The sequence below is a fragment of the Pygocentrus nattereri genome, chromosome 6, assembly GCF_015220715.1.
Source record: "Pygocentrus nattereri isolate fPygNat1 chromosome 6, fPygNat1.pri, whole genome shotgun sequence".
NCBI classification, from domain to species: Eukaryota; Metazoa; Chordata; class Actinopteri; order Characiformes; family Serrasalmidae; genus Pygocentrus; species Pygocentrus nattereri.
The window spans coordinates 4466301-4486657 of NC_051216.1; positions in this window are offsets into that span (position 1 = coordinate 4466301).

Sequence of the window (20357 nt, forward strand, 5' to 3'; positions counted from 1 at the left end):
CTCGTGTGCGCCGTCAGCTCCTGCAGAGGCCGCCTCGACACACGGTAACCCTGATGCCTCTCAAGCTCGAGTTGCTGGCCTCGTTGAGGAAAGATATTGCTGATATCTTCAAAAAGGAACTCCAGGATACTCTTGGCGATGTTTTGTCTACTTTCCAGCTTGACCTGCAAGTGGTAAAGACACAGCTGGTGCATGATAAAGCTACTAACGATGCTACCATGTCCAAGCTAAAAGCTACGGTTGGAGAGATGGAGCACGCACTCACCGAGTGCTCCGATGATATCGCCGCGATGAAAGCTACTATCGAGTCCCTCACAGCTAATGCAGCCAAGCTGGAGAAGAAATGTGAAGATTGTAGTCCAGATCTCGGCGTAACAACATTAGGATACTGGGAGTACCGGAGGGTCCTGACACCTGTACCACTGCTGCTGTAGCTGCCTTGCTGAAGGAAGCGTTCGGTCTGGTAAAGGAGCCGCTTTTGGACCCTCGAACCCAAACCCAAGCCCGGTGATTGTCCATGAGTTTTTGTGTGCAGATTTTATTATCACAGTGACTGTGTTGACATTTTACACCATGCTAGAGAGCTCCGACAGATTAAAGTCAGAGACCTGATCATCTCAATCTTCCCTACCAAGGCAGCGCGGGCTCGAGTCGCATTCAGTGAGGTCAGGCGCCAACTTCTTGGCATTGACGGTGCTCGGTATGGTCTGATTCACCCAGCGCGACTTCGCATAACACACAACGGTGTCGAGAAGGACTTCGTTTCAGCAAAGGAAGCCAGTGATTGCGTCAAAACCTTGATTTCTGAGTGAACTTTAACAGCTTTTCAGTTCTGTGTTCAATCATTGTGGACTCACTAACCTTAATTGTGAGGCGTCTTTGGGTGTATTTTTGTTTAGGGGTATGTTGGGGGAGGGTGTCCCACCTCGGCTTTCTATGGCCATTTTCTTGTTTGTTTTTTTTTTTCTTTTTAAATGGTTAATGGCAATATAGATCCCAGAATATTAGAGGTATGGGTAATCATGTGAAGAGATCTAAGGATTTTACACACTAGAAACGTTTAAACTCTGATTTAGTATTTTGACAGGAGACTCATCTTCACATTAAAGATCATCGTAGGTTACATTGTCCATGGGTAACTCAAGTCTTCCACTCAAACTTTAATTCAAAAGCTAGAGGAGTCGCTGTTTTAATTAACAAAAAAGTTCAGTTCTTATCCACAGATGTTATCGCTGATAGGAATGGCAGATACCTCATAGTTGCTGGTACCGTAATGCAAAAAAAGGTTTTGTTGGTAAATGTATATGTTCCAAATTTCGATGACGCTGTATTCGCTAACAGATCGTTGAGTAACATCCCCTTCTTGAATACTCACCTGCTGATCCTCAGAGGGGATTTTAATTGTGTTTTTGGACCTAATCCCCGTAATCTGACTCAATCTGCCATGTCCAACGTATTTTCTGATTTTATGAAATGGAACGGTCTTGTTGATCCATGGAGATTTCGTAATGCCTCTGTCAAAAAAGGTTCTTTCTTTTCCCAGGTAAACCACTCATATTCTAGGATTGATTATTTTTTTATCGACAGTACGCTTAATTCTTGTGTTAATTCTTTGGACTACTTGGGTATTGTAATTTCTGACCACTCACCTTTATTACTAGATATTCTATTTCCTACCCATCAACGTAGCCCACCACTCTGGAAGTTTAACTCTCTTCTTTTGGCAGACAAGGAATTTTGTGAACTCATTTCAAGCTTCACTGATGACTTCTTGTCTTTCAATCAAAATAACTCTTCTTCATATTCATTGCTTTGGGAGATGCTGAAATGTTACCGGAGAGGTCAAATTATTTCTTACTCTGCTTTTTCTAATAAAATGATTAATATTCAGCTTAATGAACATCCATCTGCGATTAGTAACCTTGATCAAAGATATGCGCTGAACCCTTCTCCGGAACTGCTTAAGCAACGTTTTGATTTGCAAGCAGAATTCAATCTCACTTCACCTATAGAGGCAGAGCGTTTATTACTACACAGTCGTGGCTCATATTATGAACATGATGACAAGGCAAGTCACATCAATTATGACGGCAGGCCACTTCCCATTTGATACCTAGCATTAAAAACATTAATGATATTATCACTGCAGATCCCTTGAAAATTAATGCTACTTTCAAAGTTTTACTCTTCTTTATATAAATCTGAATTCCCTGCAGGCGACACTAAAATGAACAAATTTCTTCTGAACCTTTTGAACCCTGTCATTGATACTGACACTGCTAGGCAACTAGATTCCCTACTCTGCAGTTTCAACTGCAATTAAAGCTATGCAATCTAACAAAGCCCCAGGCTCTGATGGGTTTCCGATTGAATTTTTCAAAACATTTATTGGTAAATTGGCTATGATACTTTTATCCATATTCAATGAATCCTTGGAAAGTACTTCACTGCCACCAACCCTGACACAAGCCACTATTGCTCTCCTTCTCAAAAAAGACAAGGATCCAACCTCCTGTGGGTCCTACAGACCATTATCTTTGCTCAATGCTGATGTAAAGCTGTTGGCTAAGGTAATTGCATCCCGTTTAGAAAATGTGCTTCCTCATATTATATCCGAGGACCAAAATGGGTTTATAAAGGGACGTCAACTGCTTTTTAATACCTGTACATTTTTCAATATAATTTACTCAAAACATTCGGCTGAACTCCCTGAACTTGTAATTTCTTTAGATACTGAAAAGGCATTTGATAGGGTAGAGTGGGAGTACTTGTTTGCAGTTTTGAGGAAATTCGGATTTGGTGATAAATTTATTCCTTGGATTCACCTACTTTATTCGTCCCCGAAGGCCAGTGTCCACACTACTGATGATTATTCAGATTATTTTGCCCTTGGACGTGGAAGTCGCCAAGGTTGCCCTTTGTCACCTTTGCTTTTTGCAGTTGCTATTGAGCCTCTGTCTATTACAATAAGTTGTGGCTCTGTCTAAAAGACAGGAAGCTGAGCTGGAGGTGGCGGAGATGATTCGTTGGGAGTGACCAGGCTGGACAAGATTAGAAATGAGCAGATCAGAGGGACAGTGAAGGTGTAGCAGTTTGGAGATAAAGCCAGAGAGGCCAGGTTGAGATGGTTTGGACATGTGTTGAGGAGGAATAGTGGATATATTGGGCAAAGAATGTTGGAGATGGAGCTGCCGGGTAGAAGGAGAAGAGGTAGACCTCAGAGAAGGTTTATGGATGTAGTGAAGGTGGACATGAAGATGGTTGGTGTGAAAGTAGAGGAGGCAGTGGATAGGGCAAGATGGAGGCAGATGATCCGCTGTGGTGACCCCTAAAGGGAGCAGCCAAAAGAAGAAGAAGAAGAAGAAGATTGTATGCAGATGATTTGTTATTATACATAACAGATCCCACACTTTCTATTCATGCTATTTTAAGTATTTTGGAGAACTTCAGCACTTTTTCAGGTTATGAATTCCATTTGGGGAAAAGTGAGTGTTTTCCCATTAATATCACAGCTTGTCATCTTCAACAGTCAGATTTACCTTTTCACTCCCCTTATCTTAAAGATTACTCAAAGATGGGGTAATCTCCCCCTTTCATTAATTGGCAAAATATGAAAGAATATTTTACCAAAATTTCTATTTTTATTCCTGTCAATACCTCTTTTTCTGCCAAAATTTTTCTGACTCACTGGTAGAGATAATTTCTTCTTTTATTTGGTGTGGGAAATCACCTAGATTTCGTAAAGCTTTACAGCAGAGATGCAGACTTAGTGCAGGACTTGCATTACCTAACTTTCTAGCTTACTATTGGGCCACTCACATCCATAAACTTTGTTACTGGTAAAAATCTCCTGGATCCTCTTGGTGTAAATTGGAGCTATCATCCTGTAGGGGATCTTCTATATCTGCTCTACTTTGTTCCTCTTTACCTATGGTACCCTCTCTGTATGCTGATAATCAAGTGGTTCTTAATACACTCAAGATCTGGTATCAGTTTAGACAGCACTTTAAATTTGTAGCTGCTTCTTCCTTGGGTCCTTTACATCACAACCATTCATTTCCTCCATCGCTTGTGGACTTGACATCTTCAGTGTGGTATGAAAAGGTATTACACAATTCAAATCTTTAGATGTAGATGGTGTCTTTCATAGTTTCGCCAATTAGTCATCTCTATGCGGCCCCCTTGCTACTCATTTGTTTCGCCATTTTCAAATTTGCAATTTTGTGGCTAAGTGTTTTCCTAACTTCCCCTCTTTACCTCTAGAACAGTGGTGGGAAACCATGCTTTCAATTGTTCCCCATCACACAGGAATTATTTCAAAGCTGTATGACATTATCTTGGCTTTTAGCAACCACTCAACTGTTAAACTTAAGTGCATATGGGAGAGGGAATTGGGAATACAAATCCATGCGGAATCCTGGGAACAAGCCATAGAAAGGGTATGATCTACCACCACTTGTGCTCGTCTTGGACTTATCCAATTTAAGGTCTTATACAGGGCGCATTTCTCTAAGGCTAGACTGTCTGAACTGCATCCAGACGTGGAAGACAAATGTAATAAATGCCGTGGCTCTCCTTGTCACATGTTTTTTCTTTGTCCTGATCTGAAAGGCTTCTGGGAGGGTTATTGTATGACTATGGCCACTGTTCTCGAGGTGAATCTCCAACCTTGCCCTCTGAATGCTGTCTTTTGGATTCCTGACCTCCCATTAGCACTTAAATCTACACAAAAGGACATTGTAGCCTTCACTTCCTGACTAGCAAGTCTGTTAAATATCCTTCGATCTCCCGGTGGCTCAAGGACATCATGATTTTTTTAAAACTTGAGAAAATTAAATATACGACAGAAGGATAGCAGCAAGAGTGAAAGGGAAGGTCTACAAGACAGCAGTGCGTCCTGCTATGATGTTTGGTTTGGAGACTGTGGCTCTGTCTAAAAGACAGGAGGCTGAGCTGGAGGTGGCGGAGATGAAGATGCTGAGATTTTCGTTGGGAGTGACCAGGATGGACAAGATTAGAAATGAGCAGATCAGAGGGACGGTGAAGGTGGAGCAGTTTGGAGATAAAGCCAGAGAGGCCAGGTTGACATGGTTTGGACATGTGTTGAGGAGGAATAGTGGAGATATTGGGCAAAGAATGTTGGAGCTGGATCTGCCGGGTAGAAGGAGAAGAGGTAGACCTCAGAGAAGGTTTATGGATGTAGTGAAGGTGGACATGGAGATGGTTGGTGTGAAAGTAGAGGAGGCAGTGGATAGGGCAAGATGGAGGCAGATGATCCGCTGTGGCGACCCCTAAAGGGAGCAGCCGAAAGAAGAAGAAGATGAAGAAGAAAATTAAATATACGTTGAGAGGATGTTCGGTCAAATTTTTCCATAAACGGCAACCCTTTCTTTCCTATTTCACTGATATGGAGATACTACCCAATTGAATGTGTGCTTGTTTTTGTGGTACCTTTTATATTGTATAAATAACTAGCAATGTGTGTGTTGGTCATGTTGAGCTGAGGTGGGGGCATTTGTGGGAGGGGGGTGGTGGTTATTGTTTAATACACAACATTTTGTTATTAGTTTAATTAATTTATCCTTTATTGTTTTCAAGGCGATTTATTTATTTATTTATTTATTTTATTTTTTGGGTAGTTTTGTTATGCGTGCGTATGTGACCATGTACATATATATATATATGTTTCAAAAACGGGAAGAATGGGAATTGGTGAATTATGTTTTTTGGATATATATAAATAAATAAATAAATAAATAAATAGGCCCAAACAACACACAGGTGAACACCATCAGCTTCTTAGCCCGCTGGGTCTGGACTGGCTCCCAGTCTTGCATGTGACCCTCGACCACAAACTCGACCCTGATGATGGATTTGCCCTTAATAAATCTCGCTTATCTCAGTGTCTGCCTCATCATCGCGCCACCATAACATTACACTATTCATTTGCTGAGTTTAACAAAGATAAAAATAAAACATACACTGTAAAATGACTTTTTCCCAGACCAAAGTTTGTGTTGATTCCCCAATAAACAGTAATTGTGCATTAACCTGTGTTATTCTCTGTAGAGGATGTGTTCACTTATTTTCACTTGGAAAACATAAACATATGCATAACAATATACAACAGTTAGTTCCAGCCATGTAAGCTTGGTTGGTCGAGCAACGTTCTAACGGTGCTGTTGTTTCACCATAACAACACAGGTTTTCACAAACACTGTATCACGCCGCTGAGACGCCGTTGCTAAGCAACGACTCTGACTGCTGTAGGAGACGCTCAAAACATTTGAACGTTTTTACTTCTTACTTTGCCTCAAACAGAAAACGGACACTGTTAAGATCACATCTGACCGACAGCCGATTTGGTCCGACTCTGAAGACGAGACTAAATTCCCAAATGGTCAGTCGGTCTGTGTGGAGCTGAAGAACGAACTGCCGGCTGAGCAGCGAGTGGGCGGAGCTCGTTACTCTGACGTAGCAACAAGCTGCTCGTTAAGGAGCTATGATTAGGAGGAAGGAACTGAACATTAAAACATATTAAACGCCGCGTTCACGGCCAGTTTATTCATTTCTTACTGTATTTATTTAACCGCTGTATTAAAGCAGTAGAGACACTCGAGGAGGGAGTTATCACTATAACATCACGGCTGAGATGATCTATGCAAGAAGACACTCCATCCCATCTTCTATTGCTTAAGTAGGACACCATCTCACTCACCACTTTGTAAAATTCCAGATTATGTCTTTGACACTGTACTTAAGCGCAATTATTGTTATTGTACTGTAACACTGCACTTAATATAATATTTCTGATTACTTGCCTTTATGTGCATTTTATTTCTTTAACCATATCGGCTGCTAGAATTACTGTATCAACCAAATACTGTATCCTGTTATTGTTGTTGGTCTGGTTGCTACCTCAGTGGCTGCTATGCTCATATATGCCCGGCTAAGCTGCTGGTTGGTCATAGTATGTCCTGTCCACCTTTGCACAGCTCACATGCCATCAGTACCGTGTGCTGCCTGTGTTTTTGTATTTATTCGAAGTCTTTTGTATTTATTGTTCTGTATTGTTAACTTAGTGAATCAATTAATTCAGTCATATGAACCCACACGTGCCCTCCGCTCACAAAATAACGTCTGCTGATTAATTCGGTTCCTAGAATTAGAAAAACCACAGCAGGGGGTCGAGCATTTTCCTGCCTAGCCCTAAAATTGTGGAATCATCTCCTGACCTGTGTCCAGGACTCAGACACACTCAACTAGGCTCAAAACTGATCTGTTTGCACGAGCATTCTGCTGATATCAGTTGTTGCACTATTAACTCACTAGTATCTCTCTTTAAACAGACCTGTCCTGTCAATCAACTTCTCCCTCCCTCTCTCTCCCTCGCTCTCCCACCCTTTATTTGAGCCCCAGAGCGACATCTGCCTGAGTCGCCACATGGGAGCCACCAGAGCTGCTAGAGTCCCCAGAGCTGCACATCCGTTGGCTGGTCTGCACCGTTTTGACCACCATGGAGTTTCACGCTGTACAAAGCTGTGCAAACCTCACCCTCATGAACTGACCCTCCTGCAAACCTCACCCTCATGAACTGACCCTCCTGCAAACCTCACCCTCATGAACTGACCCTCCTGCAAACCTCACCCTCATGAACTGACCCTCCTGCTGCTGCAGCATAAACTCAATTTACCTAATGACTAATTTAACTAATTAACCACTGCTCCACCTGTTTTTCTCCTGGTTTTGTAGTATAATATTTTATACTAACGCTGTTTGCTCTCTGGTGTGGTCCAGAGAAGGGTGGGTTCCCCTTCTGAGTCTTGGTTCCTCTCAGTGTTTCTTCCTGCTGCTCTCAGGGAGCTTTTCCTTGCCAATGGTGATGCTCACGGGGGCTCGGACCCGAATTGTTCTGTAATGCTGCTTTACGACAACACTTGTTGTAAGAAGTGCTATATAAATAAACTTTGACTTGACTACACTCTCAAAAAAAAGGTACGACACTGTCACTGGGGCAGTTCCCCTGTTGACACTGTGGTGGTACCCTCAGGGGTACATCTCAGTCCCTTTAGTCAGGGAACATAACTGAACCAGAATCCATTGAAGTTATATTTTCTAAGCTGTATTGACTCCACAGACCCCGCCTCGCCCCCTGGCTTTTTATTTTAATGTTTTGATTTAAAACATTTGCTTATGAAAAGAGACAAATGCCTGCTCTTCCACTAGGAAGAACTCGTGTCACTATTGGACCTTAACACTGCTGTTGTACCTTTGAGGGTACACTTACATTGTTTGTGCCTTTATGGATGAATCACCTGCATAGTACGTTTATTTCTAACAGTGCATTGTGTTGCACTTGTGTTCCTGTGTTGGAGGACTGCTGTTTTGCTTCACTGTATACAGATGAAATGATAATAAAGCCACTTTAACCAAGAAAAACCCTAAAAATAATTCAACCAGGAGCACCCAAAGAGCATCACTGACACTGGCAGCCACGGAATTGGTGTTGCACACATGGTTCTCACTTAAAGATGTAATTCTCTTCAATGGCCTCACTAAAGCATCAAGATGCTGCAACAGCACTTAACATGGACGATTAGCAAAACTTCCAGACGAGGAAAGGAGAAGAGCTGATAAAATCAGCCTTTCCAGACCCTGTAAGTCTCTGTCTGACCACACCATCTTTGCTGTGTGAGCATGAAGCCACAAAGAGATAACACACATTTCCTCTAATGTGCATGAATCTGTCGGTCTGTTTGCTCTGCAGTATATAAATAATATCCGGCTCTGCTGCCCTTCCCCACCGTCTCCCTGTGAAAACGTCAGAGAGCGGCGATCTGGGTCCCTGGACGAAAGATGCTGAGCAGAGCTTTTACCGTTCCCACTCAGGGGAGAGAAAGATTTGTATAAAACTGTGCAAATTTAAAACAGCACGCCTTCTAAAAGCCTCCGCCTCCCATTTTCACCCTCCAAAAGAGCCCAGATTTAAATCGAGGCATGAAAGCGGTGGCTAAAGTTCATTTTGTCCTCCACAAATGTGCATCTTAATACACTCGGCGCATTTTCAGAAGCGGCTCTCGTTCCCCTCAGCGCTCGTTACCTCTCTCTGAACCCAGCACAGCCAAACCAGCCCAGAGAATAACCCACTGCACAGGTAGATCATAAATTATACATGCTCACACACTTTGCATACTTTCTGTGATTATTTCACTTCGTTTTGTGCCCAGTCCCTGAACAGTCGCAGCTTCAGAGATATTACCGTGTTTCCTCCAGCAGCGGAGACTTTTAAAATGGCCCTGAGCAAAATATACAGGTATTAATAAGATGTGAGTGTGGAAATGTGTGAATGTGCATTAGTGTCTATTTAGTATGAGAACACAATGGACCCACATTTAAATATGAATAAAGTACACTCTTAAAAGGATGGTGCCTCAAGGGTTCTTTAGTCCATACAGAACCATAAACACTCAAGGTACCCTTTGCATGGTGTAAGTGTTCATCAGATTGATGGAGAACGTGTAGTAGATGGTTCTATGTAGAACCTTATTGAAAAGAGTTCTGTGTAGCGCCAAAAACGGTTCTTCTATTGTTACAGTGTCGAGCTTGTAGCAATAGGAGAACGCTTTTGGGTGCTCTACAGAACTCTTCTCCATCCAGCTGAAGAACCATTTCTAAATGCAAAGAACCCTTTAATCTTGCAAAGGGTTCTGTGAGTGCTTGTGGACCTATATAGAACAATTTTCTTTACTAAAGAACCCCTGAAAGATGATTGTTTTTAAGGTTGTGCATCTGTCTGTCTTTCCATCAAAGTCCATAGATAACAGGTTTTGTATAAACGCTCTCAGTTTACGTTGTTGTCTCAAAAAAGAACGACTTTGAAAGAGAAGAAACAGACGTTCTCAACTTGTAAGTCAACTTTCATTTTATTATTTTATTATATGTGTTTTTTGACCTGGTGGTGCAGTGGGTAGCGCTGTGGTCTCACAGCAAGAAGGGTCTGGGCTCGATTCCCTGGCCGGGTAACCAGGTTCCTCTCTGTGTGGAGTTTGCATGTTCTCCCTGTGTCTGCATGGGGTTCCTCTGGTTCCCAGAGTCCAAAGACATGCAGTCAGGCCAATTGGATGTGCTAAACTGCCCCTAGGTGTGAGTGGATGTGTCTGTCTGCCTTGCGATGGACTGGCGACCTGTCCAGGGTGTATCCTGCCTTCTGCCCGATGACCACTGGGATAGGCTCCAGCGACCCTGAGGTAGAGGTGGCTTAGAAGGCGTGTGTGTGTGTGTGTGTGTGTGTGTGTGTGTGTGTGTGTGTGTGTGTGTGTGTGTGTGTGTGTGTGTGTGTGTGTGTGTGTTTGGACCATTTCTCATTTCTGTTGTTCTGTCAATTCATCCAAAAAAAAAAGAACAATAATAAAAACTAAAATACAAGGTTGTATTCTACACATTATATATCGCTGTTGTCGGGAAAGCCTCATATCTCTAAAATGGTAACTTTACAGGAGAAAGAATAAACCTACTGTAGTTTTAATGTAAGTCAATGGAACCAGACGTCTTTCCAAGTCATTTTGGGCCGTTTCGTTTGGTCCATTCATCATGAAATTCACACACAATGTAAAGAACAAAAAGTCCTTTGAAATTATCTCAAAAACTAAAAAATGACAAAAATGGAGATACGAGGTTTTCTTCCGACAGCAGCAATATGCTGTTCAAGTTTTAAGTTTATTTGTCATTTGCACATCATGTCAGGACATTAATGCATTGAAATGCTTGTGGTGAGTCTCAGATACTCACCCTACAGGAAGAAAGTAAGCAAAAGTAAAATAAAATGGAAAAACTATTTGAAATATGTTAAATATACACAAAATATAGATAAATACACACAAAATAGAGAGAAACATAGGGGGCCGTCATGGGCTGGAGGTTAGGGAACTGGCCCTGTGACCGGAAGTTCGCCGGTTCGATCCACAGAGCCAACAGTCCATGACTGAGGTGCCCTTGAGCAAGACACCTAACGCCCAACTGCTCCCCGGGCGCTGTGGATAGGGCTGCCCACCGCTCCAGGCAAGTGTGCTCACTGCCCCCTAGTGTGTGTGTGCTCACTAGTGTGTATGTGGTGTTTCACTGCACGGATGGGTTAAATGCAGAGGTGGAATTTCCCCGTTTGTGGGATTAAAAAGTATCACTTACTTATGAAACATACATTTTAAAATGGCTTAAGTGACTCAGTGTTGTTGTTCTTTAAAGTGGCTTAGTGTCAAGGTGTTATTGTCCATAGCAGAGATGATATGATATATAATAACACTGACAGAGTGACTGAGTGAAGTGGCAGTTGGGGACGGAGCCACAGCTTCACAGCTGGTTCAGAAGCCTGACAGCCTGTGCGTAGAAACTGTTCATTAGCCGGGTCGTTCCAGTCTGGATGCTGCGGAATCTCCAGCCTGATGGCAGGATGGTGAACAGGCCGTGTGCTGGGTGACTGGATGTCTTTGATCTTCCTGAGGCAGTGGGACTGGTAAGGCTGGTAGTTTGTTTCCTATGATGCCTGCTGCCATCCTCACCCCTCCTTTAAGGGCCTTGCAGTCACAGGCAGTGCAGCTGCTGTACCAGACAGTGATGCAGCCCGTGAGGAAGCTCTCTGTGGTGCACCTGTAGAAGTTGGTGAGGATCTGCGGAGGTAGACCTTCCTGAGCCCATTGATGAACAGGGGAGAGTGACCACCCATCTGCCGCTTCCTGTAGTCCACGATCATCTCCTTTGTTCTGCTGATGTTGAGACAGAGACTGTTGTCATGGCACCACTCTGACAGAGCGCTGACCTCGTCTCTGTAGGCTGTTTCATCTCCGTCGGTGATGAGGCCTAGGATGGTGGTGTCATCAGCAAACTTGAAGATGATGTTAGACGTGCGTTTGGCTACACAGTCATGTGTATACAGGCAGTACAGGAGGGGGCTGAGCACACTGAGCCCTGAGTCAGTGTGGAGGAGAAGCTGTTCCCAACTATGTGCTGTATATCCATTTGTATCTCTTTTGGCTATAATGACTTTTAAAAAGAATATTAGCTGCCATAAAATGGAAAATAAAATACGCTTTATTTGTCTTGTAAAAGTGGTATTAATCATAGTCTAGCATTGATTAGACTTGTAAGCGTAGACCTCACTTACAACAACAAATACCATAACCCTGCATTCACACTGGCAGTGGCGCGATGCGACAAAGCAGCCGGAGGTCGTTCTTTTCATTTCCAGGGACAGGAGGCGGCACAAAGTGGGCGGAGTGACTGGCACAACAAAGTTTAACCAGAGCCGGTTCATGAGGAGCCTGGCCACTTCCTATTTCCCCTGTTATATCAAGAACAGGACTTGCTAAACAGCAGAGGGCGTCCGTGAGTGAGTCCACAATGAATGGGGTAAATGGAGCTCAGCAAACTGGTTCTGGGCAGCAGGAGGCGGGGCTTTACTGCCAGAGTGTGATGATTGATTGGCGAGCAGAGCAGCTCATTGGCTGTTCACACTCACTAAATGTTTCAGCATTTATAAACTACTCCATAAATGCTCCATATAAACCCACTCATTTTGGACTCGCTTAAGAGCGCCCCCTAGTGTTAGAGAGCCCCAGAAGACATTAAAGAGTGGCAATTCTCCTCTCTACAAGTCTTCTGGTTTAACGTTACGCAAATAAGGAGCGAAGCGATGTGGAAATCACCAATAGGAGCACTGAGCAGTGTAGTATGAGCTTTATCTCTGCCACTGTAAAACAGTACGCTCCATTTTTGGTTCCTAGATAACTGTTCCTGCCGCAGGTGGAATAATGGCAGCAGTGCTTTTGTCACAAATAGACAGTAAACGCAAAGACCAAAATACTGGCTTCCTCACAGACTGACTGCACAGACAGGGATTAAATATGAATAAGCACACAACCAATTTCTCACCAGGATTTTTCCTGTTCAGAAACTCACACACACACACACACACACACACACACACACACACACACACACACACACACACACAAGGATGTAGACATGCCTTGCCTTACAGCTGCAGCATAAAAGGACATCATAAACATCTCTTTATTATTATTAGCGTTGCAGTTCATTTCAGTTTTGGCTGCAGATCTCAGGCTTCTTTACAATATTTGCACTGCATAACCCATATGCATTCATGTACATATATTAAAATATATTAAGTTGACTAAAACCTTAATGTACAGTACTGTGGAAGAACCAAAGACCGCAATTAGTTTATTTAATTCCCAGTTAAAACAACCAATAAGTACAAGTACAATAAATGAAGCAAAAAACCCAGCCCAATCCACTGTGAGAGTTTGTTGGATGTCTCCTTGAGAAAGTCACATACTTACAGTTACCATCCAACACCTACTTTATCTAATCAGTCCTTCATTAAATCAGCGTGAGGAACTGAACATCTGCTCCTCTAACAACGAAAACAACACATTCTGACTGTATCTTCACTGAATTTATGATCATGTATATATATTTCAATGTTACATAAAGTTTTACTCACTTAAACAGGCTTATTGATAAATTTCACACGAGTCTCCGATGTGGACTGACTGAATGGGTGTCCGGCGTGACGGTCAGTCCTTAGTGATCTCCTGAGTGTCCGTCGGTCAGTTTCACACAGAATGTAGACGGACACACAAATCCAGCAGCTCCACACGGTGAGAGGCAGATGACGTGTATCTCAGCCCCTCTTCACAGGCTCATAACTCCGGATGTGAGTCTCTTAGGATCTCGCGATGAGATTGAATGGAAAGGGGGCTCTACGGATTCAGGAAGGGTGTAAACTGGATTTCAGAGCTGGATCATCACAAAGACACAGACACAGATATAGAAACAGAGAATTTGACACAGTTGGGGAGTTCTTGGACCCCAGAGGGTGAATGTCAGTGAAGGTAATTTCACTTGATAAATTCACTGTATACAGCACAAATGGCTTTGTAGCCCCTCCCAGACTGATCAGTTTCTTTTGATTTTGGCACAGTGTGCTGCTATTGAAGATCTGTTAGCCTAATTCACAGACTGAGATTCAGCAGGGCTGGCAGTAATCAGGCTTGGGTGTGTCTAGGTTTAATTGACCCTATTTATCAATTAAACCTGTTTAATTGAATAATTTAAGGAGCAATTACTTTTTCACAGAGGGCCTTTTATGGTGTTTTATCACTTTTTTTCCTTCATAAATATTCATTTGAAAGCAGCGTATTTGATTTTGTTACATTGAATTTTGTTTAGACAGGTTGCTTTTGTCTTATTTAGCAATGTGTAAGAAGATCTGCAACAATCAAGTGCAACAAATACGCAAAAAAAAAGAAATCACACTGCAAATCATCTTCTAGCAAATGAAAGCATCATAAATGTAGTCAGTATACATAATATTGCTTATTATGAAGTCATTGTAAGAATATTGTAGGATTATTAAACCTATTTCTATACTCTTTACTTGTGTTAAGTAATTATATACAGTGAAAGGATCTTATTAAATTAGCAGATCATTTTACTTGATTTGGGAAACTATGCAAATCATTTTGTTAAGTAAAAAGATCTGCAAGTAGAATAAAATGCTTAGAAATAAATTCATTTTTACATAGAAATAGTTTGAGTCGTCTCACAATATTCTCATAATAACCTCATAATTAGAGATCTCAGAGAGAATGTGTGCTTTTTTTGATTTATTCTTCTTTATTTGATAAGAACAAAGACTGGGAGCGAAGGGCGAGGCTACAGACAAGACACAGGTGAGTGGCATGTCAAAGGGCGGAGCAAGGGAGGAGCAGGAAAACCAAAATAAAAGCAAATGGCTAGAGGCAAGAAAGAATAAACAAGGAGAGAAAGCAAACAAAGACAAGGGCAAAGCTGGGCAGGATTTTACACCTTTATTGTTTTTTTCTGTAAATACACACTCATTTCAAATTCTTACCTGCAACACATTCACTGCACGTTGGGAAAGGAGTGTGTTTACCACTGTGTTACATCACCTCTCTGTTTAACAACACTTAATACATGTTTGGAGACTAAACAAACCAATTGCGGCAGTTTGAAAGCTGAATTTTTTTGCCATTCTTCTGTGACATAAGCCATCAGCTGTGAGGGTCCTTCACTGTTGTATACTGTGCTTCATGATGCCTGTGTGTTTTCAAGGGGAGGCAGTTTTGGACTGTAGGCAAATCAGCCTAGCACCCACTGGCTTAGTGTTATTATGTTAAAGTAAGCATGGATGTCCCTTAAAAGATTAGATCTAGAAAGCAGCATGATGAGTATACATCTTTCAGGATTAATGCTGCCTTCACAGATGCACATGTAACCCACTAATACCCCCCGCACACCACGACTTTTCAACTTTACACTGGTAACAGTCTGGATCCTCTTTTCTCTTTTGGCCCAGATAACACAATGTCCATTCTTTCCATTAACAAATTGAAGGTTTATTAGACCTCAATGCAGGTTTCTACTATCTAAAAGTTGTCTTTTATAAGTCATCAGTGTTCCTGGACACTGTTGATATATTGCACCCACTATTTTTACCTGCTGTTGTGGATGCAGTAGAACCCGAAAGGGTGCATGTTATTGCGAAATAACATCATGGCTATAATTTAGTCGCTGTAGATCATCACAGCCGTGATGTTATTGGCGATAACACGTGACCTCAAGTGTTCTTTCAAAAAGTTTAATAAATAAAGTAAGGAATTAATAAACTGGGCCTTGAACGCAGAGTTTAATATGTTTTAATGTTTGCAGTTCCACCAAATTCTAGTTTCTGATGTTGTAAATATGGGGGCAGTCGTGGGCTGGAGGTCAGGGAACTGGCTCTGTGACCAGAAGGTTGCTGGTTGGATCCCCAGCACCGACAGTCCATGACTGAGGTGTCCTTGAGCAAGACACCTAACCCCCAACTGCTCCCCGGGCACTGTGGATAGGGCTGCCCACCGCTCCGGGCAAGTGTGCTCACTGCCCCCTAGTGTGTATTTGGTGTTTCACTTCACGGCTGGGTTAAATGCAGAGGTGGAATTTCCCCGGTAGTGGGATTAAAAAAGTATCACTTCACTTAAACTGAACAGGGTGAAGTACCTCAAATACACACCATTACTTATTGAGGAACATCGGGCCTCATTCACCAATATCTTCAGAACCGTTCTGACCTTTGTGCTCTTGAGTGTGTGCAGATTTTGTTCTTACCCAAGAAAAAATTCCAAATAATCACTGATGAAAATCAGGATCTTTGTGAAAACTGTGGGTTTAAGAAGAAATTTCTTTTCACAAATGTTTGATGAATGAGGCTCAGTGCTCATAGTCTTGCATTGCCCTGTTCCAACTTTATCACAACACATTGATTTCAGTTTGAAATTGATAAGGTAAAACATTAAATATCTTGTCTTTATACTGTTTTGTTTAACCCCTGATAATTCCAGGTTTATTATATACTAGGGCTTGTTATTCAGTAACTACAGGGACTGCTTGAGTTTAGGTTATAGAAGCATGCAATAAATCTTTGCACCCTGGCATTAAATACTGGTCAAAGTAGATTTGCAAATGTTATTATTTCCATGTCATAGACTGCTCTAACTTTTCAGCCAAGGAAGTTTGTAGAACATCTGGCTAAAATGTGTCTCCTGAAGTGGTTTGGGTGCACAGATTTAAGCGTTTTAACCTGCTACTGTTAAGCAGGGTGTATTTTAATTTGTCCATCTGAATTTTCGCGATCAAATCGTAAGGCAAATTATTCAGTAACTGCATGAAATAGATGTACATTTTTATTTGATTTATTTATTTAGTAAAGGTTCCCCTAAAATTAACAGAACGTGTGTTTTATGATCTATACATCAATATTGTTTACAATTTACTGCTGAAAGCCAAAAATCTCCACCGCTCTTTGTGTTATTTTCTAAAAGTGATGTTTCCAGAGCAGATCACTGAAGAGACGCCGTCTGTTTATAGTTTAGAGCCCAGATTTGGGGAAAAACGGGTCGACTTTCAGTAGAAAAACAAAGTTCAGCTTCTTTTATTATAAGGGTTTAAAATGACGTCACCGTCTATTAGACTGGAGAGAAGAGCTACAGCCTCACACGACGCCCAGCTTCTGAATGGAGCTTACGGAATATGAACGTTATGAAGAACACGACCAGGTGCGGTTTGGACCCACCGGTGGTCCCGAGGAGCTGAAAAGGACATGGGAATATTGGGTGTCTGCACACCTGCATTTCTATATGGATGATCTCTATCTGGATATAATGCTGATACTTGTAGGGCAAAGTGCTGCTTCTGGATGCTTCTGCAGGGCTGTGCTGCCCACACAGTCTATCTGTGGACACTAACCTGTTAACAGGCGCTGTAATTGAACAGAAAGTGTTCCTTGTCGAGATGGAGAGGGAGTTGAGGGAAACTGGTCTTAGTGAAAGGAAAAGTGTGAAACTGGTTTGGATGAGATAAAATACCTGGCCATGTTCTTTCCAGTCATGAAGCCTGGTCCAGTCTAAAATGAGGTAATCCAAAAAAAAAAAAAAGGCAGACTTATCAGACCACACGTGACATGACTGGCGATGATGTTGAATGGTGATGGCGACGCCTGGACAAGCTGAAAACTGTGTTGTCTTCGCTGAAACTTTCTGACGCCAATTTACCAGCTGCAATTCCAGTGGACACTTTAAAAAGGGCTCTAGGCCAGTCGTACAGCGGCGGAGCAATGGTTCGCACAGATCGAGGAGGAACTGCTAGCAATGGCATTTGGAGCCGAACGATTCCATCAGTTTGTGAACAGAAAAAAATGCAAGCAGCATTTGGCCACAAATCACTCGACACCTTCAGTACAGACTGAATTCCAGACAGTAGCTATTCCGGAATAACAGCTCCTCCCTTCATAACCTCATCATTAACTCCAGATCAGAAAACCGCATCACACAAACATCCTAACTAGACTAAACCTCCTAAATCCTGTCCTAACTTTAGGATGAACCCCAGCAGGGTCCTGACTTCTGTTTAAGGTCCGTTTCTCTGGTTCTGAGGCGGCTGAGTCAGGCGGCGTAGTTCACTACCAGCATAATGAGCTCCATTTATTTCTACTGTAAAACGCGGCTTTCACTGGGAGATGTTTTTCTCTTCTAACTCTGTGTTTTAAACATCTCAGACTCTGCCGACTGAACTCCACCGCCCCTCTGATCAAGCAAGCAAAATTTATTGATATAGCGCTTTTTACAGCAGATGTTGTCACAAAGCAGCTTTACAGAAAAATCTGTATTACAGAAAGAAAAGAAACGAAAAGAAAAGAAAATCCGGCTCCGAGCCCCCATGAGCGTTGCCATCGGCGACGGTGACAAGGAAAAACTCCCTAAAAGAGGAAGAAACCTTTAGAGGAATCAAGACTCAGAAGGCGCACCCGTCCTCCTACGGTCCACACCGGACAGCAAACATTATTAGTATGAAGTTTTATAGTAAAGTGGGAAAAGAAAAGCAGCGATTAACTTGATTAATGTATGACTATGCAGCAGCATCTGAGGGTGAAGGTTGCACAGCACTGTAAAGCAAGAAGCTCAGTGGTGGTCAAGCCAGTCCAGAAGACTGGTGAGCAGTGGCGCCTGATCAAAGCAGAAGAGGCAGCAGCATCAGACGCACAAGATGGGCAACTGATCAAAATCAACTGACCACAGATTACAGTATAACAGAGCAGCAGAGGCTCCAGCAGGTCTAGACCTGACAGGGAGACTAATCACCAAAGGCTCCACTATACAAGTAAGTTTTTAGCCTAGACTTAAAGACTGAGGCTGAGTCTGAGTCCTGAACATTAACAGGAAGGTTATTCCAGAGCTGGGGGGCTTTGTATGAGAAGCTCCGCCCCCTGATGGAGCTTTATTAGTTCTAGGTACCAGTAGTGAGCAGCACCTTGTGATCTAAGTAGCCGTGATGGTTCATAGTGGGAGAGAAGGTCACTCAGGTACTGAGGGGCGAGTCCGTTTAGAGCTCTATAGGTCAGTAATAGGATTTTATAATCAAAGTGAAGTTTAACTGGTAACCAGTGCAGGGCTGATAAAACTGGGCTCGTCAAACTTTCTGGTTCTTGTGAGACTCTGGCTGCAGCGTTCTGGACCAGCTGAAGCTTGTTAAGACTTTTGCTGGGACGTCCAGACAGCAGAATATTACAGTGTCCAGCCTTGAAGTGATAAATGCATGAACTAGCTTTTCTGCTTCCTGTAGAGATCATGCATTTCTTAATTTAGCGATATTGTGGAGATGCAGGAAAGCTGTTCTAGTGATATTAGTTATATGTGTGTTGAAGGACAGATCAGCGTCTATCATGACACCAAGATTTTTAACAGATAGGCTTGATGAAACTGAGAGATTAAGTTTAAGTGTTAAGTTAGACAGTTTGCTTCTAGCTGCTTTTGGACCAAGAAGCAGGACTTCTGTTTTATCTGAGTTAAGTAGCAGAAAGTTACTTGACATCCAGTCTTTTATGTCTTTTACACAGTCTTACCAAGTTTGATTTTATCATCCGGTCCGGTTGATATATATAACTGAGTGTCATCGGCATAGCAGTGGAAATTTATGCTGTGTTTCCTGATAATGGTGCCTAATGGTAACATATATATTGTGAATAATATAGGTCCTAAAACAGAGCCTTGTGGAACACCATACTTTACTTTTACAAGGACAGGTGATTCGCCCTTTACATTAACGAACCGAAAGCGATCACTGAGCCAGGAAAGAGCTGTTCCTGTTTCCCCTACAAGGTTTTCCAGCCTATCTAGTAAGATAGCGTGGTCTATTGTGTCAAATGCCGCACTAAGGTGAAGGAGGACTAGCAAAGACACATTTCCTTTGTCAGAGAATAATAGAAGATCATTTTACTAGTGCTGTCTCTGTACTGTGATGTGGCCTAAAACCAGACTGAAAACAGGCTGAGCTGCAGTAAGAGCTCTTCTATAGTCTATAGGTTCTCCTTCCAGGCACACTTTCCTTCCTGGAACACTTCTAATTTAGTCAGACGCCGTTTTCGCTCTGGTTGTCTGGCCGTCTGTTTTAAAGCTCGAGTGTGATCGTTATACCAAGGGGCGAGTTTTTTCTGCCGTACTATTTTACTTTTTAATGGAGCCACACTATCTAGAGTAGCTCGAAAAGTATCCTCTAGGCACTTGGTCTTAATATCTACCTGAGTAGGGTTAGATGGACAGCTGACAGAACCTGATAAATGAGGAAGGTTTCTGATAAAGCTGCCAGCTGTGGAGGAAGTTATAGTCCTCTTGACATCATAACATGGTGATGAACGCACATTACCACTAAACTGGATTTCGTAAGAGATTGAGTAATGGTCTGAGACGGCTGTGCTCTGGGGGAGACTGGCTAAGTTATCTATG